Genomic DNA, 24,239 nt, shown 5'->3' with positions numbered 1-24,239 from the left:
AGATTGCATGCAAGTCAGTGTGTGCCAACGTTATGACAAAAGCTTGGGAATAAGAGATGGTGAATGGCTCTGACTTTCTGGACACTCTGAACGAACAACGATATGATCAGTCTGTTAACTTTGAAAGGAGCTCAAGAAATAGACTCGTGTGTGTGTGCACGCATGTGTGTGTGCATGTGTGTGCATGTGTGTGTGTGTGTATGTGTGAAAGAGAAGGAAATAGCTTGCAATTCATTTTGGTATAAGGACCATTTCATAGGAAATAACCGAAAGCATCAGATCGTCATCAATTATTCACCTCATTCCTGGCAATCTTTCAAAGCATCTTATAGGTTTGTATATTATTTACTCCCTTGCCCTAATGCATTTCTCCTCTGACATCCCCACCTCAGCCCTAAAATGAAACAAAATTGTAATCATTTTATAGCACGCAAAAAAATAAAGTCCAGGGAAACGTTCCTCATTTCCTGGAGGGCAGTGACTCTCAACTGACTGAAGAAATGGAAAATGATTTTTACCATCTTAGGGAGAAGAAAAACAGCAATTTCCAATTAAGCTGTTTGCTCTCCGTGTTCAGAAAGAGGATTGGACTGGTTTGGACCTGCTCTTTCTATAAAACAGAATTAAAATTGTATGTAGTAGAGGACAGGAAAATGACATGATGCAAAATAATGAGTGACACGGAGATGTAAATATAGTGCCCAACACAGCACCTGGCACAGTGTGGGTTGGTGTTCTGCCATTTTTATTACCCAAAGATTCTGAATATAAATTTTTTGACACTGGGATTCTGAAGAAGTCAGACAGAAAATTCCACTGAATTATACAGGATATCGAGATACTCCGGATTCTGGCAACAGATCTCATATTGTGACCACCTTGTTTCTAACATCATAGACCTAATTGCAGGAATAAAGCTTTTATTTTATTTTTACTTTTTAATTTGAGAAAACATTAAACTTACGATAAAGTAGAAAAAATAGTACACAATGTTTCTGTTTACCTTTCACCAAGCATTTCCTGATGTTTTATAACCTTGGTGTAATTATCAAACTATGAAATGGACATGGGTACGGTTCTAGTAACTAACCTGCAAACCTGATGTGACGTTTGCCCGTTGTCCCACTGGCGTCCTTTGTCAGACCCAGGATTTAATCCCGGATTACAGGTTACTTTTCAGTGCCCCTTTTCCTTAGTCTTCTCGAAACTGGAGCAGGTCCTCAGACTTTTTAAATTTTTATTTTATAAACTTTTTGTGTATGACTATGACATTTGAAGAATACAGCTCCATTATTTGGTAGAATGTCTACCATCTGCTCTTCCTTCATATTTAAATTTAGATAATGCATTTTTTGGCAAGAATATCAGAAAAATTATGCTGTGTTCTTCTTAGTGCATCATATTAGAAGGTAAAGAATGTCCACATATTTCATGGCTGGCCATATTAAAGTTCACCATTGATTGAAGTGGTTTCTGCTTGGTTTACCAACGTAAAGTTACTATCTTCTCCCATGTATTTAATAAGTACCTTATGGGGAGGTACTTTCTATAAATATGTTTGCATGCAAAAATCTTGTTTCTCATCATACCTTTACCCACTAATTTTAGTTTTCATTGATAAATCTTGCCTGCAACACCTATTTCTGTAGTATTTGCTAAGTGATGAAGTCCATCTGTCTTTCTTCATATATAAGTTGGAATTCTGCTGAGGAAAGAGCTTTCACTCTCCCTCATTTACTTATTTATTTATATCAGTATAAAACAACACAGGCTGTTTCCTTTGTTTTATGGGTTACAATCCATTACTATTAGTACTTATTTTGTTGCTTATGGTGTCATAAAATTTACCAGTGAAAGCTTCTTCAGGTTAACTGCTACATTCTTTTTACATGCCCCATCATTTTTGGAGTATTCTCTTATTTCTTGGCACCATAAGTAGTCCCAGGCTTATCTTGCATTTCCCTGTACTAGCACTAAAATAATCCAGTACTTAAATGAATTCATTTTTCCTTTTTATTTATTTTAAAAATAGTATTTAGAAACTATTTTGAAACTTTAGGTGTGCTCATTATAATTGCCGTATTACAGTATTATTACTTCCAGTCCCTCTCAGCAGACAAAAATGAAAAAAAATAAGTATGCACACACACACACATCTACATCAATTTAACCGTATTTATACACAAATGTGATTTATGTGTGTGTACATATGAATGTGTGTATATATACACACATACATATATTAATATATACATATATTATATATAATGCATATAATATATACATATATAAATATATACACACATACATATATTAATTTATTGTAATACCTCTGATTCAAATCCAACATTACACAGTTCATTCTAGCCTTCAACCTTTAATTATGAGTCCTTTCTTGAAAAATGAGAAAACTGGCTATCATTATCCATAATTTGATAGCAAGTTTATTTATTTGCTATCTTAGAATGCATTTAAAGTCATTTCAGGATTACTAACGTTATGGAAAACAAACTTATTAACTAGAGTAAAATTCCGTGTACAGTTATTTTTGTTGTTAGCTTTGCAATTTGTAGTCGAAATCCTGTTTTCCAGTATTACTTACGTTAGTCCTTAACTTTCCCACTCTCTTCAGTAAAATGATTTCATTTATTTTTTGTAGAGTTAGTTCATTTGTTAATGTTTGTATTCTGCTTAAAGTTTACCTCCTTCCAAATTCTCAGTTGATTTTGTCTGTCTATTTGATTGGTTGGTATTTATTTATTTACTTTTTAATTGGTATGTGATATACTATCACTCTTTCAAAAGTCAAAGCTTTACAAAGACATATACTCAAGGAGGTACCACTCATCCTTTATTCCTTCCAACCAATTTCCATTCCCCTATTCTTTCCTACCCACTCTCTGCAGGCAATCCATCTTGTTAGTGTCTGGTTTACCTTCCTGTATTTCTTTTTGAACAAATGTACATATACATGCATATTGATTTATGCCACCTTATTTTTACATGAAAGGTTGCACACTATGATACTGTAAGAGAATGGAGCCTCAATCCCTAATCTTTCCAAGTACTGAATTATTAAAGTTATAAAACTAGAGAATAAGTAAACCATTCTTGAAGCCACATAAACATAAGGTCTTAAGTACAAAAGGCAATAGCATAAAAATATATTAATAGTTACTCAAATTTCAGCCTAAGCCTCCTCTATAAGCACCCACAGCAAGGTTTCTATATGTTATTCAATGATCCCAAATCCAGAAAAGTTGTAATACTGAACAAAACTTCCACAAAATCACACCTATTAACTTGGATATACATGATACTTTGTAACTTCTAATGCATTTTTTCACTCATTATTTTATTAGACACCCCATCATCCTGTGAGGTAGCAAGAAGTTGTTTTCTCATCTTCATTTTTACATATGGACACACTGGAACTCACTTACTTGCATACGTGTCTGCCATCCCCAACACATGCTGATACTCTGGAAACCATGCATTTTGCCTTATCACTCCTCTAATGCCTAGCAGAGCTACATGCTACTTATGCAGTGGCAAGGAAACATTGATTGGACAAGATTAAATAGTAAATCCAAGACAAATAGCTAGTCGGGGTGAAGTCAGGAGTCCTTAATTTATTTAGTGATTCAACAAGCTTTGAACATTCAATAAGCATTGGACATTTATTTTACACTTGGTACAAGGGACAGAAAGATAAGAAATACGAGGACCATGTTTTCAAGGAATTCACTGTCAGTAAACATAGATGAATAAACATGCGATTAGAATATGACGAGCAGGCTATGATACAGATAAGTGTTATGGTATTCAGAATATATTTATTTATCTATTTATTTATATAAATTTAAGTGGCACAAGTGCAGTTTTGCTACAAGGATATATTACACAGTGGTGAAGTCTGGATTTTTAGTGTAACCACTACCCAAATAGTGTACATTACACACATTTAGCAAGTATAGCTGTTTGGGATCTTGGAGTAACTGAGAGGGGGAGACCGATAGCTTTTGGTATAAGCACCTTCTTGGTGCCTGGAATATTTCATCCTTCTCTTCTTTCACTGTGTTTCTCCCATAGACACTTTTATAACTCATGCTTAGTCTTTGGGTCTCATTCTCCACTTTTTTTCTTCCATGAAGATGCCCCTATTCTGATTGAATTTGAGAATCTTCATTTGGAGTTTGCCATCACTCTGTGTTTTTCTACATTCAAGAATTTTTTAGAAGGTATAAATGCTGGAGGTGAAAAGTCGTATTAATTGCCACTATCTTGGAACACTGCATAGTGGAGAAAACATGGGCCCCGTTACTGAGACTCAGTTTTCCTGGTATGGCAGAATGGAATAGGAATTGAGAGATCAAAGGTCAACTGAATCTGAGCTCTGCTCCTCTTGGCTATGTGATTTTGGACAACTTGTTTAATTTCTTTAAAGTGCTATTTTCCTTTTTCCGAAATGTAAGGATAAAAATGGTACTTACTTCAAGCTCTATGGTCAGAATTTAATATTAAATATAATAAAAATAAAGTACTTATAAAATATCTAGCATTTAGAAAATACCTGTTAGTTAAGCATTAATTATTATTATTCTATCCTTTACCAAACTTCTAGACTATAAATCACTCTGTTGTCTCCTCTATCCCAGTGACCCCACAAGATGTAAACCAGCAGGCAGGAAGAGCACTCCAGGAACTGCCCCTTTTGGCCCATGAATCTTTCTACCTGTTGGCCCCCAATGTCACTTCTAGACTGTGGTGTATTGTCTGTCTTCCACCTCTGCCCTGAAAGTCTGATTCCAACGTGCTACTCAGGTCCTCTCAGTTCCAGTGTCTTGGTCATGAGGCCAATAAAAATGTAGACCCTTGGGGATTGGAGCATTCTTTGAATTTTGATAATCAGAGTGTCTATGCCCAAATGAATACTAATGCCAATCCATAGTTCTCAGATTTCTGAACTATCAGAGTGGGAAGGAATCTAAAGAGAAGGATTCATTTTACAGATGGAAAAAGCTGAGGTCATAAATCAAATTAGTAATATGACCAGGATTAGAACTCAATCTGTTCTCCCTAAAGGTTGAATTTTTTCCAATCCATAAATGGGCACATGAAAAGAACAAACCAGATCACTGAACTTACCCTTCTCAGATGCATAAGTCTGAATTATCTTCTAGTATATAGATATGGAAATCCTTGGGAAATCTGAGCCAGTTTTGATTTCTTTTTTGAGATCCATCTCTGAGGATTGAAAAATTAAATGTTTTAGGCATTGGAAATCTCAGTGCTATAGACGGAATTGTGTGCCCTCCCCAGCCCCTCCCACCCTATCAAATGTTGAAGCCCTAACTTTCAGTGTGACTGTGTCTGGGGATAGGGTCTTTAGGAGGTAATTAAGGTTAAATGAGGCCACAGGGTGAAACCCTAATCCAACAAGAAAGTAGCCTCTGAGAAGAGAAACAGATCTTTCTTCCTCTGCTATGGGAAGACATAGTCAGAAGGTGTTCATCTGCAAGCCAGGAAGAGAGTTCTTGCCTAAACATGACCATGCTGGCACTCTGATCTTAGACTTCCAGCCTCCAGAACTGTAAGAAAGTAAATTTTCAATGGTTTAAATCTCCCAGTCTATAGTACTTTTTTATGACAGCCCAAGCTGACAAATACATCCATTTGCAATGAGGGTGCATTTTAAATCTTTAACAAATACAATCTGTAGTTGGCTTCTTAGAACTTGGGGAACAGGGCATTAGTTTGTAAAGTTATTGTTTTTCCATTAAGTGCTCTACAATTCAACTGGAACTTATATTAGTGAAGACAGTATGATAATGCTAGGTGAGAAGTAGGAGCAGAAAGGAAGAAACTTAGAAAAAAATATAATGTGTGTTCTCCATAAGAAGACCAATATTTGAAATGGCAATTATCAGAATTGGGGAGTCATATGAAGTAATGATGAAGAGCCCCTCTTGTATTCCAGCAGCAAATGGGCATGATTCTCTTCCCTATCCTCCCACCGGTACAAAACTGCTCACAGTGGGACACTGGGATTCCTCGCTCTGGTCTAATTTTAAGTAAATAAAATGATGCGGCACTTTGCCACATCCCTCTGGAAACTATTCCAAAATTGAGCAGATCTCATCTTTCGAAAATGTTCCCTGAGTAATGGAAACATGAGGAAGGGGGATACACTACAGACCCCGGATGCATCTTTCAACCACAGTGGAATGCAATATACCAGACACACTGTTACAGTGGTCAGGATGGACGTGGGAAAGATTTGAAGGATAGAACAGTAAGCTGTGCTGTCATCTTAAATCATTCCCACTGCTAGATGCTCTCAAGGATGAAATCTCACAATGCTAGGCACAGTGGGAAGGGTTTAATCCCCTTTCAATCTATGACATGTAGATATTGCTACATGGAAGCTGCCATCTAGCTAACAGGCTACTTTTCTGATTTTCCTATAGTGTAAAAAATGTAGAGGGGTAGTAGAAGAGACAATTTCACCTTGGAATCTTTCCACCCACCTGTGTAGAACTGTAACCCAGACAATAGGCAGGGCCTTTCTGAATCTTGAGATTTCAATATTTATTTCAGCCTTCAGATTTATACTCAGATCCAAAGCTGATTTCAAGATTTTTGTTAGTTGCTAGGAATTTTTTTGTTCTCAAAATCATCTGTCTCCTAACTTCAGCATTTATGTGTTCCCTTTTGTTCCACATCTTAACTGTTTATCCCCAAAAACCTCACTACTCAAGTCTTAGTCTGCAGTGTGCCGAAAATATTTTCAGTTGTCCAGACACTAAAATGTTTTCACTGTCGCTTCTACCTCGTCATCTCAACCTATTTTGATCTTCCTGCCTCTTGTCTCTAATCTCTTCCCCATAAGCTGAGCTCCAGCTCTTATTTCCAGAAGGGAAACAAAAATTCATCCTGATTTAATGGAGTCTAGTGAGGGATCATTTTTTGTTGCACAGAAATAATTGTCTTTGGACCTTTCCCTTCACTAAGTCATCCCAAGGGGTTTATTAAGGTATTTTCTATTTTTAAAAATAATTTTATCCTGAAGAGAAATTCTGACATCAGAACCTAAGATAAGGTAAGCATTTCATTCTGCTGTATTTTCAACTGCTGCTCTACCACTCTGATCTCTATTGAGCAGGATAATCAGGATTACAATTTTTGCACCTATAAAAAGGTTCTGTACCAAGGACAGATCTTCATTGCAAAGCAACCATAGACCATAGGCATCATTCTCCTCTGTCAGGCTACTTAACTGGACTCAGATAGGTATTCACTGCTTTGAAGTGAGTTTTCAAAGGTCTCTGTTAAGTGCAAGTATCAGTTAGAAATTCGTTGTGGTGCAATAGAAAGGTATGTCCCTGTGTATTGAGGACAATTGCAATTTGAAATCTATCTCTGCTATGTGGCCAAGGATCACTCTCAACTTCCTTTTTTTCTTTTTTAATCTGGAAAGTAGGATTGCATTAATCTGCTCAGTGGGGTTAGTTGGAAATGGAAATATCAAAGAATAGGTGAGTATAAAGAATGTTTGCAAATATTTAATTATATATTGCTAATGTTACTTATTATGACTTGTCAGTCATTTCTACTGTACTATTGTCTTAAATTGAATTTATTAGGATTCACAGTGAAGATTCTTTAGGACAGATAAGCTTTGTGTGTGTGTCTGTGTGTGTGTGTGAGAGCTTTTAAATGAAGAGATTTACCATAAGAAATTGACACCTGTAATTTTGGAGGCCGGCAAGTGTCATGGTTTGCAAGTCTGCAGGGTGAGTTCACAACCTGGAGACTCAGGCTGATGGTTGAGTTTCAGTCCTAAGGCCAGCAGACTTGAACCCCAGTTTAGGTCTGAGGAGAGGAAAAATGCTGATGTCCCAGTTTGAAGGCCATTAAGCAAGAAAAATCCTCTCTTACCTGGGGGAGGGTCAGCCTTTCTGTTCTACTCAGACCTTCAACTGATTTGGTGAGGCCCATTCACATTAGGGAGGGCCATCTGCTTTACTCAGTTTAACAATTTAAACGTTAACCTCATCTAAAAGCACTCTTAAGGAAACACCCAGAATATTGTGTGACTAAATATCTGGGCATTGCATGGCCCAATCAAGTTGACACATAAAATTAAGCCATCACAATATTATAAGAAGTACAGGAGATCCAAGGGCAGGGACAGAAAGAGAGGTAGATGGGAGAACCAAACCCACTGGATTGTAAAGTTTCCAGTGATCCTCTAGTATTACGTTAATTTGCTCATTTAAAAGATGAAAACACTAAGTCCAGATAGGCATCTAGGATGTGTTACAGGTAGGTAGGTAGGCGTGAGCCAGACAGAAGAGGGCTCTTCCCCCACGCACTAGAAGTGTCAGGTGCTGGTTTGCCAATTCTCGCATTGCCTCTCTGAGAGTGATGATTTAGCAGCGTCAGGCAGAGGCCATTTCCTGATAGTCCACACCTGTTAACATCAAAATGGTAAATGAACGCAGAGCCCAGGGAGAAGAAACTTCCTGGGCATGCGTATTAAGAGGAAAATGGCGAAGTATGATCTTCCGGGTACACGCCACTGGAAAAAGGAAAAAAGCCTCGGAGGGGCATGCCAATAACGCCTTTAACACATGGCGCATGCTTACTTCCCAAAGCTAAGGAGGGCTCTGTGCAGGCGGGCAGCCCACCCTAAGGGAAGAATCATGGGAAAGAGGTGAGTTTCCCTTGGGAAAGTCCCAAGATTACAGTTAAACGGGGCACTGACCTTCTCTCTTTAACCTTCATGTGCCTGCGTGGGTCTTTTCCATGCACACCTTCATTTCGTTCCTGTTCTAAGGCATTTTAAAATAAACTTTCATTCCTGCTCTGGAACTTGACTCAGTCGCCCTTTCTGCTTTGTGCCCCTCAGTCGAATTCTTCCTTCTTAGGAGGCAAGAATTGACGTTGCTGCAGACCTGGACGGATACTTCCGCCAGTAACTCGGTGTAACTCCGGTCTCTTCCCCCGTAATAGGTGGAGTCACAAAAGGAGAGGCTGCAGGACCAGACCAGAGTCCCCTGTGACCTTACGTCTCCTCTCCCCCTTTACCACGTCTATGTCTCTCCTTTCCCAAGGAAAAATTCAAACAGTGCATTAATTTTTCAGAGTAAGGGTTTCTTTTTTGTTCTTATAAGTGGACATTGAAGGGACTTTACATTTGACAATGTAAAGCTTTTAGATTTGAGGTTTCATGATCTTATTGGAAAAGTTTGAACAACAATTTATACCTTCTCTGTTTCTTTTACCTTTGAGAGTGAAGTAAGATCTCTGAGTTACGAGGCAGACAGAGCAAGTTTGTGTTATCCTGAACAAATGATTGATGGCATGAACGCTCTGGGCTGGGAGACATTAGAAAGGCTTCTTATCCACCTGTCTCCCACAAGGGGTAGTAATGCCAAAGAAAATACCTACCAAGTAGCTGTCCCCTTTGAATATCTCCAAAAAGGAGAACTGACACCCACTTTCTGAGAACCTGTTGTACATCAGGCACTTCGACCAGCATTTCAATGTGTTATGAATTTAATTCCAATAACCACTCTGTGGTAATTATGATTATCTATATCTACGTGTGCGAAAATTGACCTTGAGAGAGATGAAATATTTTGGCCAAAGTTCAGGACACATTAGCTGTAGATTTGCTTTCTAGCCTAGGTGTGTGTTTGCCTCTAAAGTCTGTCTACCATGTAGCAGTTAGGAGCACAGATTTTGGTATCACCTGCACCTGAGTTTGGATCCTGAGTCTTCACCTTTTTAACATTATAGCTCTGGCCTTGCAGCCTGTTTCTTCATCTGAAAAAAAGAAGGAAAAATAATACCAAACTCAGAAAGACTTCATGAGGATCGAGTCTGTTTGAATTGCTTTTCATCACACCTTCTAAATGTAAGTGCTCAGCAAATGATAGGTGTTTTTAATAATACAACTCTCAGTAACTTCATTGGCGCTGCTATCGAGACTATCTGCAGTGATGCGGATAATTTCCTCTGCATCTACAGCCTTCATCCACTTCAGAAACTCATGGTAGGAGCAGCTCTTTTCTTTCCCTCCTCTCCTCACCCTGTAGCAACATAGACAAAATCCATTATTTACACTGCCTCAAACAGCCTGAGCTTTAGGAAAACAAATAGAATCATTAGAATAGTCAACTAACTAAGATTTCTGCCACTTCTGTCTTGCGTGGGATAGATGTTCCTTATCAGAGCGAGTGACAGGTACATCCATTCAGTGGGCGAGAAACAGCTTTTTATTCCTTGCATTTCATTAATTCGCTGCCAAGAAGACAACCCCAGTCAAAGGTAAAAACAGTTCTGCCTGTAGCTGTACCTAATTGTCCAGCAGCAGAAAGGAGTGTGATGGAGGTGCCTGTCAGTGTTTGAAAGCAGAGCAGATGTTTTCAATTGCTCCGTTCTTTGTAATTCTACCCTGGAAATAAGAATTTCAAACCTAGAAAATAATAGGAATACATGAACCTCACAAAGGGACATACATGTTAAAAATAAATAAATAAAGATGAACAGCATGGGATAACAGAGTGAACACATTTAAAGCCATTGAATGAGACTATTTGGGAATTATTTTTCCAATCAGATCAGTACCCAGTAAACACAATTGTATCTCTGAATACCTTGTAGTTGAAAAAAATGTCAGGTTTTTTTTTGTGTGTGTGTGTGTTTTTTTTTTTTTTTTTTTTGAGACAGAGTTTTGCTCTTGTTGCCCAGGCTGGAGTGCAATGGCACGATCTTGGCTCACCACAACCTCCATCTCCTGGGTTCAAGCGATTATCCTGCCTAAGCCTCCTGAGTAGCTGGGATTACAGGCATGCGCCACTATGCCTAGCTAATTTTGTATTTTTAGTAGAGATGGGGTTTCTCCATGTTGGTCAGGCTAGTCTCAAACTCCCGACCTCAGGTGATCCTCCCACCTCGGCCTCCCAAAGTGCTGGGATTATAGGCGTGAGCCACAGCGCCCGGCCTTAAATGTCAGGTTTTTTGAATGTGCTTTTTATAATAGAAAAATAGCAGCATTTCTTTATGATGCCAGGATTCAGCATTGGTCAACATTTGTATGAGAAGCTTTATTATTCTAACAGATTTTGTTTACAAGCAGAAAATATTGGTAAATCTCATATAACGGTGTATCAATAGTTCCATATGCTGTGCTTTGATAGAGTTCTATAAGGTTTCTAAAGATGACTTAAGTCAGCGTCACTGAAAATAAAGAGTCAGAAATAACCTAAAAAATGAGTGATTCCATAGAACAAATATATTCATTTTACAGATGGGGAACTGCGACATGAAGAAGTTAACTTACCTAAGATCAGAGAATGAGTCAAGGACAGAACAGGACCATGTCATCAAATTTAGAGAAACTTGAACTATGTGAGTAAATAATCTTATTTCTTTCTTTCTAGTAGAGTTGAGTGCAATAATTTGAAGGGTGATTAAAACAATTTGAATTCCAGTTTTCAAGCTTATCTAGTAAAAGCTCAGTATACCAAAGAAAGACGGTACTAATTCAAGAATATAATGCCAATTTTTACTTTCTACAGTCTTGCTTTGACATAATAATAAGAAAACAATCAGTCCAAAATGAGTCTTAGATAGGAATCAGCACCTTTGAAAACAAATGTCTCCAACAGGAAAAAGCATGTTTATACCTGCTTCTTGAAAGGAGATATTCTACAGCCTCATTAAGAGAAAAGCACATTACACAGTAAGGAATTGGGATTTGAAAATTGCTCTAGGTGATTTACAATATCTCTTTGACATTTTAGAATCCCATTCTTTAGAGGGAACTTAGGTGCTACCTTGAGCCATCCTATCTGTGCAGCATACCATCCCTGGGCAGCATTCACTGGGTACAAAAGCCCAGCTATATTTTGAAGCCTCCATTGAAATAATACAGCTAGAATTTGACACATGAGTTTGAACCTATCAACTAATAGAATGTTCTTTCTTATTTTGCCCTTGCGGTCTCTGGAGCTGCATTTCTTAGTCTTTGTTGGGCCTTCAGCAACCTCTAAAAGTAAGCCCTGCTTCGCAACTGCTATTTAGATATTGGAGACCACGATCATGTGCACCCCGTGCCTTCTCGTTTATAAACCACTACCCAGTTCTTTCCACTTGGAAATACTGTACAGAGTTTGGTGCTGTGATGGTTAATTTTACATGTCAATTTGGCTAAGTATAGGGCCCATTTTTTTGATCTGATGCCAGTCTAGATGTTGCTGTGTTGGTATTTTTTAGATGTGATTAATATTTAAATCACTAGACTTTCAGTGATGCAGATTATCCTCCATGATGTATGTGTGTGTGTGTGTGTTTAGAGGGGATGTCTTCCAATCATTTGAAAGCCTTGAGGGCAAAGACTGAAGTTCTTTTTCGGTGGAGAACCTTGCCTGATACAGGTGCTGTGCCTCTATAATGATTTGCAGAATTAAGTAGATACCAGCATCACAGATTGAGATAGTGAATTAATGTGATGCAGTAGGGTTTTCAGGAGCCTTTCACAATTGTGGATAAATCACAATATCTTTCAATACTCAGTAGTTGAGATACTTACAGATGTTTGGTGAGGATAAATATATGTGAAGAACATAATACAAGACCTTTTCACAGTCTTATTTCTAGCCTGTTGCCCACACTGTAGACAAGCCAGTGTTAGGAATGACATTAGCCTGAGAGATGAAGGGTGTTTCATCTCTCTAGTGACAGCAATGGCCAGATAAACAAGTCCCCACCGTGGGTACAGGGATTTAACACTTATAAATGATTTTTGCAAATATTGTATCAAAGGATTCTGATTTCAATCCCATAAACTAGATATTGACCCTATTTTATAAATACAAATGAAGGCCTGGGAATATAAAATGATTTGCTCAAGACTTCTAAACTCATATGTGGTAGAACTCTGAGTCTGATATTCTCCCTGCACATCTTTCCATGCCTTCTCCAAATAAATAGGCAGAAAAGAGATGGGATTCTTCTGTGGCTGTGCTGCTCACTCAAGGGAGTCTGAACCATTTTGACCAGGAAAAGCCAAAAGGAAAGGCCTCTGCCAAGGTCAGACCACACATTGCCTGAAGTCATTGTTCTCCATTCCAGCCCCAAGAACTCTGCGAGATCGATGAAAGCATACATTGAGAAATAAAAGTCATGAGAAAATTTTACAAATTAGCTAGCTTTCATTTCCTGTTGGCTTTTCCAGCACATGCTTGGCACCAGATGAGAGTAATGTGGTAATGCAGTAAAATATCCCTGTGAGACACTATCTGCTTAGAGACAGGAGGCAGTGAGATGCTTTAGCCCTTGATGTCCTAAGGGCCTGTCTGGACATCGTGAGGTTTTCTCAGAAGCCAATGTAATAGACTTTTTGTCATATCAAGTTTGTTTTTTAGGGAATTTCAAGGCATCAACATTATCTATATTTCCACTGCTGGCTCTGATTTGGAAATGCCAGTAAAGTTGGTGTGCTTTATATTTACTTGATCTCTAAAAAAATGTGTGAGCTCAATCTTGTCCTAACTGGCATAATTATTCATCACGGATGCGTTTCATGGGATTAGAACCAGTAACAGGAAGTCACAGTGTGCCCTATTTTAACAAAAACAAATGTCTAGGCCCTGAACATGGAAAACAGATTCAACAAGGGAGTTAACCCTCACATTGGAAAATTATTCTCATGATGTAATAGTGACAGCTATGATTTATTGAGCACCTATTATGGGCCAGGTATTTTATTGATGTTATTTATAATGCTCATAACTACTCTGCAAAGCATGTAAAAGAAAATTGATACTTGGTAAAGGAAAGCAACTTGCTGAAGGTCACATATTTAGAAAATATCTAACCCAGGCTGGTTTCTCCAGCAGGTGTTTCTGCTACTACACTGAAGTGTTTGTCTTCAGATCATATATAAAACATGTTATTTATAAGGAAGATATATATACACACACACACACACACACACACTAATATGGAGTTTACATTTTAATTATTTATAAGGAAGATATATATATATACTGATATCGAATATAAATTTTAATTATTTATAAGGAAGACATTTACATATATATACTGATATGACATTTAAATGAAATTTCTGACAAAAAGAACTATTTCATTAAAATAAGTATACTTATCTTTTAGTACCTAAAAAGCAGTTACAGTTGTATTAGGTGTTCAATTAATATTTGTGAAATAAAAAATGCATCATTTATTCCAGTTGATCCAAAGGGTTGCATCTATGACCTTTTCTCCTACCACCCCATCAGAAAATTTTTTAAAAAGAAATTCATTAATTTTTTCGGCAAGCATGCACAGAGAACATATATACACTTGTGGCAGATATAGTTCTAGGCAATGGGACACAGTTATGGGAGAAAACATTCTAGCTTCTAGAGAGGACACAATCTGCGGATAACAGACTTCTAAACTGACAGTGTCAAACAATGTGATAAGTCATACAGGTATGTGCACGTGGGGCCTAAGACAGCACAGAGGAAGACTCTATAGACAGCTTTAGAAAGAGGTAAAAACCTGAAGTATTCCAGTGCCTGACCAAATGCAATAATCCTTTGTTTTCTCGTGTTTTCATACATTCAAATAGGCTTTTCATTATGAGTAATTTTAGGTTTTTATCCTAGAGTTATAGGACCATGAGATTTGAAAAGTGTGTTGGTCACTTTGAAATCAGATGTTTGTTTTTTTTTTGCCATAGGATAGAATGGAAAATTGAAAAGCTTCACTGCTACACAACACTTAGTAACCCTAGATATAAGAGGGTTGTGAATTCAGTTGTATGTTTCATAGGACCTCTTATTGTATCTAGGGTTTCTAAGTGATGTGTAGCAGTGGAGCTTTTCAATTTCCTATTCTGTGGCAAAAAACAAACATCTGATTTTAAAATGACCAACACGCTTTTCAAATCTCATGCAGCAAAAGTGATAAAAGGAACTGAGGTCTAGATAATGAGCAAAAAAGTGGATGCTGTAGCTGCCCTAGGAGGGCAGGGACAAGGTGGGGGAAAATGTTGGGGGCTGTTGTTTGGGGTCTTCATGCTGGAAAAATTGGGGTTCAAGCTCCAGTGGAGTCAGGAGAGGAGAATCTGTGCATGCTCAGGGTGAGGGCTGAGATTTATTCTTCTGCATTAAGCCAGAACACTCAAAGATCTACAGCTTCAATTAAAGGTGGAATAAACTCAAACTTGCATTTCTGAGCAACCATATTGTTCACAGCAACCTGTCCCTGTGTGCAGCTTGGAGCCTTGCAGATCATACCCTAGTCTATAGTATGCTGTGTTATCTCCTTTTTATGAGAATATCTCTTATCTGGTCTGTATAATTTTCCATTAAAATAAGCTAATTTCACTTGCCCATGGATCTTAAAATATATAGTGAAATATTTCATAATATAAAATAGTTTTTCATAAACTTGCCTAAATAAATACACATTAGAAGGGTTTGTTCCAATTTACATTTTCTCCAAGTGTTTGTTGCAAAGCCCATTCTTATACTTTTATGCCAACCTCTGGGTAATACACAAAAAAATATTTCAATCTATGCCAATTTAATAGGATAAAAATAACACATCTTGTAAAATGTAAGGCACATGTATTGGTTCCCATGTGAAGTCAAACACCCATTGACGTGTATTGACTGTGGTTGTTTCACCTGTGAATTATTTTTATATGTTTATATATCAGTTTCCAGTTTTTCAATTCAGCTGCTTTTATTTTTCCTTTTTTGTTGTTGACAGCTAATTATACTTAGTGTTTATACAGCATGCATTTCTCTGTTTCAAGCACCATTTTTAATGCTTAAATCACCGTTGTTCATTGAATCCTTACAATAAACCCTATAGGCTAGGTACTATTATTGTCCCCATTGATACAGAGGACAAAACTGGCTCGGAGATGTTAAGTAACTGATAAAGACAGAATAAAAATTGGGGGACTTAACCCTTCTGTTTAGTATTTCTGCTGTTACTCATGTTGAATTATTTTGTTGTGTGTTTTGTAACTAAAAATTGTGAGCTCATCTTCAGTGAGGTTTTATCTAGAAGAACCCAGTGAGACCTGAGATGAAGACATGATCATCCGGAGAAGATTATAATTTGCCTATATTAGACATTCCAGATATTTCACTAGCAATTTGTAAAAATTTTACTGAGCTATAATTAACATGCCATAAAGTTTACTTGTTTTAAATATACAATTCACCAAAGCAATTTTGAGCAAAAATAACAGAGCTGGAAACATCACACTACCTAACTTTCAGTATACTACAAAGCTATAGTAACCAAAATGGTGCGGTACTGGCCTTAAAAACAGAACAGTGAAACAGAATACAGAACACAGAAATAAATCCACACACTGACAGCAAATTGATTTTCAACAAAGATGTCAAGAACAGTCTCTTCAATAAATACTGCTGGCAAAACTGGATATCCAGTTTTCTTCATATGCAGAAAAATGAAAACTAGACCCCTATCTCTCACCAAATACAAAAATCAACTCAAAATGGGTTAAAGACTTGACTGTAAGACCCAAAATGATAAAACTACCAGAAAAAACACAGGGGAAACATTTCATGACATTGGCTTCAGCAAAAATTTTTTTGAATAAGAACTTGAAAGCACAAACAAACAAAAGCAAAAATAGACAAATGGAATTACATCAAGCTAAAAAGCTTCTGCACAGCAAACAATCAGCAGACGAAAGAGGCAACTTATATAATGATAGAAAAATTTGCCCACCATCTATCTGACAAAGGACTAATATCGAGAATATATAAGAAACTCAAACAACTCAATAGCAAAAAAAAAAAAATAACCAAATCTAAAAATGGACAAAATACTTGAATAAACATTTCTCAAAAGAAGACATACAAATGGCTAACAGGTACATGAAAACATGTGTGATATCACTAATCATCAAGGAAATGCAAACCAAAACCACAATGAGATATCACTTCACCCCATTTCGAGAATGCCTATTATCAAAACAAAACAAAACAAATCCGCAAATGCTGGTGTGGATGTAGAGAGAGGGCAACTTTTTAAAAAATATATTATTATTATTTTTACTTTTAGAGATAGAATCTTGCTCTGTTGCCCAGGCTGGAGTACAGTGGCCTGATCATGGCTAACTGCAACCTAGAACTCTTAGGCTCAAGGGGATCCTCCTGCATTAACCTCCTGAGTAGCTGAGACTGTAGGCACACACCACCATGCATGGCTAAAAAAGAGAAACTCATGCACTGTTGGTGAGGTTGTACGTTTGTAGAATCATTATGGAAAACAGTGTGAAAAGTTTCCACAAAATTAAAAACTAAGTTACCATATGATCCAACAATTGCACAACTGGATATTACACATCCAAAGGAAATGAAATAAGTATGTTGAAGAGATATCTGCACTCCCATGTTTATTATAGCAATACCCAAGACATAGAATCAACCTAAGTATCCATCAACAGATGAATGTATAAAATGTATAAAGATACACAATCAGCCTAAGTATCCATCAACAGATGAATGTATAAAATGTATAAAGAAAATGTGTGGATATACACAATGGAATACTATTCAGATGTTAAAAAGAATGAAATCCTGTCATTTATGGCAACATGAGTGAAGTTGGAGGACATTATGGTAGGTGAAATAAACCAGGCACAAAAGCACAAAAAGACAAAAACCACATGATCTCACACATATGTGGAATCTAAAAACATTGATCTTATAGAAATAGAAAGAACTGTGGTCACCAGAGGCTGGAGAGTGAAGAGGCGAGTGGGATGGGGAGAGATTAGTTAATGAATACAAAGTTGTGATTAAATAAGAGGAATAAGTTCCGGTCTTCTATTGCCCAGTAGGGTGACTATGGTTAACAGTGTTGTATTGTATATCTCAAAATAGCTAGAGGAGGGAATTTTGAATTTTCTTATAACGAAAAATTATAAATATTTGGGATAATGCTAAATAGCCCCACTTTGATTATTATACAACCTTGTCTTGAGTTAGGACATACTCTGAGGAACAACATGCTCTAGAGTTTCCTCAGCATCAGGCTGATAGTGAGGGTTCACCCAAAATCATGCCCTTGCTTGGTTTTGTCCCATCCCTCCCACTTTTACCTTACTGATCTTTCCTGACAGCATGTTCTTAATAAATACCATGTGCGTGATATATCATTTCAGACACTACTTTGGAGAAAGCTGACCTAAGATGCAGAATTAGTAAGTACTGCCTCCCATTTCTGTATTCAAATTTTGCACCTCTACAAAGGGGAAGAAAGTAAGATTCAGAGAGGTTCATATTTTTTTCTCAAGGTCAGGCAGTTGGTAAAAGACTTAAGTCTGATATTCTAAAATCTAGTGATGTGAGTTGCACCACATTGCCTCTTAAAGATTTTCATAGGGAAGTAAATCTGATAAGAACAGATTCTACACTTGATCGTAGCCAAAAGACTGAGAAGCAATAGGGAAGTAAATCTATAATAATGAGCTACGAAGATTCCTTAGAATCTCCAATTTAAATTACATTTATGCTCACTCTCAGTTTCTTCATTTATGAAATTAGGACACTGTTATTATTGTCAGTGCCTTTCTTTTTTTAAGATTAAATGGAAAAACATAGGGAGCACGCTTTGGCATATGACTAGATATTCAGTATATATTTTTCCTTCATTGAAAAGCCAGGATAAAGAAACTTTAACCCCATAAGGACTCGGGTGTTCAAAATTCGTTTGACCAACCACAGGTTGTTTTTTTGTTTGTTTGTTTTGTTTTTTGTTTATTTGTTTTTGGTGGATAAAGAATGAAGAATCACATGTTCAGAAGGTTTCTTAATAAAGCCTAGCTCTCTCCCAAAGAGGAAAAGCCGCAGACGACAGGCATGCCACATTTAAAACAGTAGTAACCCAGAAGTCCTTCCTAACTGCTGACTAGGCAATTCCCAGGAGCCCAGGAAGGAACTCCAGAAGGATATAAACATGAAATGAATCAAGCATGCAAGATTTTCAAGCAAAATCAAGCAATATTTTCTTTCTCTCTTTTTCCTTCTGTTTTGTTTTGATGTGTGTCTATGTATGTGTGTGAAATATTTATTTATTTCAATCATCATCAGGACATTAGTATTCAGAGGAAGGAAAATGCCTCTTGAATGAGATGTTTGTAGGGAAAATTACAAGGGAGAGGAGGCTGACTTTGACCGAGCAGTGCCCTCTGAGGATTGGGGTGGATCAGAATGGTTTCTAATATTTTTTCTACTCCCCTAATGGAAGTAAAATAACAACATGAAATAGAGGGGACGGAACAGCCAGCAGGAGGATAAATACCAAGGAAGCGATGTAAACACAGCCCCCAATTTCCCCTGCGAGTAAGAGAATGAGGAATGTGTTATTTATCTCTCTTTGCAATCTGCAAGGCAGAGTATGGAGCTGCCCCTTTGGGAATATCTTCTATAAACAATCAAAGAATTTCAGGATGGGAGTTTGAGATGCAGTGAAAGGAATAAAGGAGATTGAGAATTTCTCTAACTCCAGGTCTTCACACACCTCTTCCAAGAAGCCTTTCTTCATCTTCCCTGGCAGTGAAATAATACCCTTTTTAAAAGAGAGGTACTTTAGAAGTCATTGATTATGCCATACCCACTAATTATTTTAGAATATAAAAATTAATGCAACCTGGCTAAATGAGTTATTATGATTACTCTACACTTGCAGGTGAGTATGTACTGTGAGCTCTGGAATTAAACCACCTGGCCTGAACCTTGCATTCATTGCTAATGGAGTGTATCACCTTGGGAAAATTATGTACATCAAGCCTCTGTTTCCTCACCTGTAAAACTAATGATTTCTACGTAATAGGATTTCTGTAAGAAATAAATGTGGTAATGTACACAAAGTTCCTAGCACAATGCCTAGAAGATATTAAGAGCTCCATAAAGCCTGGAGCTTATTCTTGTTTTTGTTGCTGTTATTACTATTGTTATTAATATTCATTAAGAAATGGAAGTAGAATCCAAATTCATTCTTTCCATCTTTAAATTCATCCTTCTTTTCTTTCCATTCTGTAACTTTTAATCTCTTAAGATTTCACATGGCTTTAGCAAATATTATTGTTCTAATATATAATAACTAGTGGCATATACATCTGATGCAACGAGGTAGTAGGTAGTTTATGGAACTTTTCAGACCAGGGCTTAACTCATACCAATCCAATACATCTCAGAAAATGTTAGCCAGGTAAACATAGAACGATCTCACCTAAATATAGAGAAGACTGGCGGATTTGTCATCATAAATGGAGTCAACTGTCTTTAAGAAAGTGTTTGCTGACTACGAATGGAAATGACACTTTAATCTTTTTTTTTTTTTTTTTTTTTTTAGAAAGGGCAGGGCTAGGGTAGATAAGGACTTGCAGAATCAATGGCACTTGTCCTGTGCCTTGAAGAATGTGTACGTCTTTGATGAAGTAAGGAGGTAAGGGAGGCTATTGTAGGTGGGCCAACCACATAAGAAATGGGATGGAGAACTAGCAGAATTTACTTATAAGTGTATTCTTTAATCCTTAGGCTTCCTCTTGAAAGGAATTTCCTTAAAGATGCATTCCTCAATACCCCAGTTCAATAGTGTTCAGTTTTTTCCCCTCCCTCATAGCATACTACAGTTTTCCTTCAAATTACATATTATAATTTAAAACTGAATATCTATTTATGTATGTTGATGGGGCCACCCATCAACATACCAAGTAGAGTGGTGTGTGTGTGTGTTTTAATTCAGTCTCCCCTGTTAGGCTGTAAGTTTGTTCTGTGAGGATATACATCTGGTGTATTTTTACAAATAAAACAAAATAAGAAAAAAGTGACAAAAAAGCATACTTTACAGTTAGCTACATTTTATAAAACCTATTTACTCTCTTTTCTTATTCAACAATAACAGCCAAGCAAGCAAATAACAGAAACAGTAAAGGAAACCAAACAACATCAAAATTTAAAACCAACAAACTAGTCGTGTGATGTCTAGCACCATACATACCTGACGCATTGTAAATGCTATTACACATTTTTCAATGAATGAATGGATTAGTCAAGTGACTTGCCTGCATAGAGGGTGGTGCAGTGCTGTAGAAATAGAGATATGGATGAGGAGCAAGATAGGTCACTCTGTCCCTGCCTCCAAGATGACTGTGGATCAATCCCTATTCCTCTCTTAGCCTTCATTGTCTTTTCTGTAAATTCAGAGCTAAAGGCACTCAGTGGGTTTTCTGGTACTAACGTTCTAGGATTTTTAATGCTTCTTTAATTATTTCCTGAGAAGTATTTGCATTATACTAGTTAGTACCCATTAGTAAGAATACAAGATATGATGGTGCTTTTTAATATATAAATAAAGGATTGTTAAGAGTTCTTTTTTCCTTATCATATAAATATGCATTGAGCCCCTACATACAAGGTCTTAGGGGAAGCAGAGAGCAGTAAAGAAACATGGCTCCTGACTTTGAGCAACAGAGATAGAGAATGAAAGAGGAATAAAAGAATGATAATTTAAAATGACAAGAAAAATAAGGAGAAGAAAGATGCAGGAAATGTAAAGGAGAGGTAAAAGAAAGTGAAGATGAAAAGGGGAAGGACGTGGAGAAGGCATGATTTCTTGAGCATGTATTTTATGCATCTTATCCTATTTTACTGATGTTGAAACTGAGGTTCTAACAGATTAAATCTAAAGTTATTGGTAGGACTTGGCTTACTTCCAAAGCTGACTGCTTTATGATCTTAATATTGAGCCTATGATTCCTTTCTGCCTGGTGAAACCACATACAGGAAAACAGGCAGTTGCACTGATGTGGTAAAGGACTTGAGAGAGACCTGCATCCTTTTCACTTGTAATCCAAGACCAAGGGCCCTGCCTTCTTGTTCCTCTGGAGTCTCCCTCTTAGTACTTAGCATGCTTATGTTTCCCCTGCACTTAAAAGAAAAATGAAAAGAAAAGAAAAGAAAAAAGAAAATGTTGCTACAGCAAACTGAAGGGAGAAAGACTATTTTCCCCCAAAGAAAGAGGAAGCTTGCAGAAGCTTGGGGTAAAGACAGGGCGGGGAGATGGCAGGGGAGGATCAAACTGAAGCCTAAAGGCTTTTGGCTTCTCTCCTCAATTCTTCCTTCTCTTCTTTGCAGCTTTTAAGTTTCATTCATTGTATCAGTGGGATTTGGGGATTGGACTGAAGTTGCGGTAATAGAGGTGCCCGAGGCAAACTTTGATTCTTTAGTTTCCAAGAAAAACAATTATCCTAATCTAGCCTGACATCCCTTCTTCTCCCCCAGCAGTGGAAATTCACTGGGTTCAGAGAGCATTCTTGGGAGGAGACATGTGTGCCGTTTCAGTCACATTACATTGTGTGACTACAATTTGCCCAAATTCCTTTTTTCCCCCACTTACATTATTTGCCATTTATTTATTAAGCATTTACCCAGTGCTTCATATAACTAGCATTCATTGAGCTCTTCCCAGGAGCCCAGTGCTTAGTCAAGGATGTGAGATATATTATTTCATTTAGTCTTCACGGTGACCCACAAGGTAAATATAATTTTTATCCTTGTTTATTCCAAAGAGAGTAAGTAACCTGCTCAAATTCAGAGCTATGAATTAGACTAGCCAATATGTGAACTCCTTCGTTGCCTGTCTTCAGGGCCTGTGCTCTTAACATGTCATCATACAATCTCTCAACCACAACCCCTGTGTCCTAATTACCATTCTATGATTTTTAAATACATCTTGAAACCCAGACACAGAGGGCTGAAGCAATTGCTTCAGGTCCCACAGCTTGAAAACAGCAGAGGTAAGATTTGAATTCATTATGTTTCTTTGTTGTTGTTGTTGTTTTTCTTTATTTCTTTTTAAAAAAAAAACAAACACCATACATGTGCAGAACGTGCAGGTTTGTTACATAGGTATACGTGTGCCATGATGGTTTGCTGCACCTATTGACCCATCCTCTAAGTTCCCTCCCCTCAGCCCCCACCCCATAACAGACCCTGGTGTGTTTGTTCCCCTCTCTGGGTCCATGTGTTCTCATCATTCAGCTCCCTCTTATGAGTGAGAAATTGTGGTGTTTGGTTTTCTGTTCCTGTGTTAGTTTGCTGAGGATAATGTCTTCCAGCTTCATTCATGCCCCTGCAAAGAACATGATCTCATTCCTTTCTATGGCTGCATAGTATTCCATGGTGTATATGTACCACATTTTCTTTATCCAGTCTATCATTCATGGGCATTTGGGTTAGTTCCATGTTTTTGCTATTATAAATAGGGCTGCAATAAACATACATGTGCATGTGTCTTTGTAGTGGAATTATTTATATTCCTTTGGGTATATATCCAGTAATGGTATCGCTGGGTCAAATGGTATTTCTGATTCTAGATTCTTGAAGAATCGCCATACTATCTTCCACAATGGTTGAACTAATTTACATTCCCATCAATAGTGTAAAAGTGTTCCTGTTTCTCCACAGCCTCACCAGCATCTATTGCTTCTTGACTTTTTAATAATCGCCACTCTGACCAATGTGAAGTGGTATCTCATTGTGGTTTTGATTTGCATTTCTCTGATGATCAGTGATGTTGAGTTTTTTTTCATATGTCTGTTGGCCACATAAATGTTTTCTTTTGAGAAGTTTCTGTTCATATCCTTTGCCCACTTTTTGATGGGGTTGCTTTTTTTTCTTGTACATTTGTTTAAGTTCCTCATAAATTCTGGATATTAGACCTTTGTCAGATGGGTAGATTGCAAACGTTTTCTCCCATTCTGTAGGTTACCTGTTCACTCTGATGATAGTTACTTTTGCTGTGCAGAAGCTCTTTAGTTTAATTAAATCCCATGTGTCAGTTTTGGTTTTTGTTGCAATTGCTTTTGGCACTTTAATCATGAAGTATTTGCCCATGCCTATGTCCTGAATGGTATTGCCTAAGTTTTCTTCTAAAACTAGAAGAAACTATAAGTTTTTTTAGGGTTTTTATGCTTTTGGGTTTTACATTTAAGTCTTTAATCCATCTTGAGTTAATTTTTGTATAAGGTAAGGAAGGGGTACAGTTTCAGTTTTCTGCATATGGATAGCCAGTTTTCCCAACACCATTTATTGAATAGGAGATCCTTTCCCCATTGCTTGGGTTTGTTGAAGATCAGATGGTTGTAGATGTGTGGTGTT

The 24,239-nt window shown here is 37.3% G+C and overlaps 1 long non-coding RNA gene and 1 pseudogene across 3 annotated transcripts in view; one reads left to right on the top strand and one right to left on the bottom strand.

The window, feature by feature from the left end:
- Positions 1-8,571: 8,571 nt before the first annotated feature.
- LOC109028278 (uncharacterized) overlaps positions 8,572-24,239 on the top strand; it is a 135,295-nt gene continuing 119,627 nt past the window's right edge. The window contains exons 1-4 of one of the 3 annotated variants that reach the window (XR_002007292.2): positions 8,572-8,719; positions 9,808-9,925; positions 11,321-11,421; positions 13,006-13,164. This is a non-coding gene — a long non-coding RNA (uncharacterized lncRNA). Of the gene's footprint in view, positions 8,720-8,896; positions 9,152-9,807; positions 9,926-11,320; positions 11,422-13,005; positions 13,165-24,239 lie in introns of those variants that run through there. The other 2 variants (XR_008668382.2, XR_008668383.1) reach the window with 2 other exon arrangements.
- On the bottom strand, positions 18,378-18,520 carry LOC115935934 (uncharacterized; annotated as a pseudogene).

This window comes from Gorilla gorilla, chromosome 13, assembly GCF_029281585.2.
Source record: "Gorilla gorilla gorilla isolate KB3781 chromosome 13, NHGRI_mGorGor1-v2.1_pri, whole genome shotgun sequence".
In the NCBI taxonomy this organism is placed as follows: Eukaryota; Metazoa; Chordata; class Mammalia; order Primates; family Hominidae; genus Gorilla; species Gorilla gorilla.
This window is presented reverse-complemented; position numbering and strand designations above follow the sequence as displayed.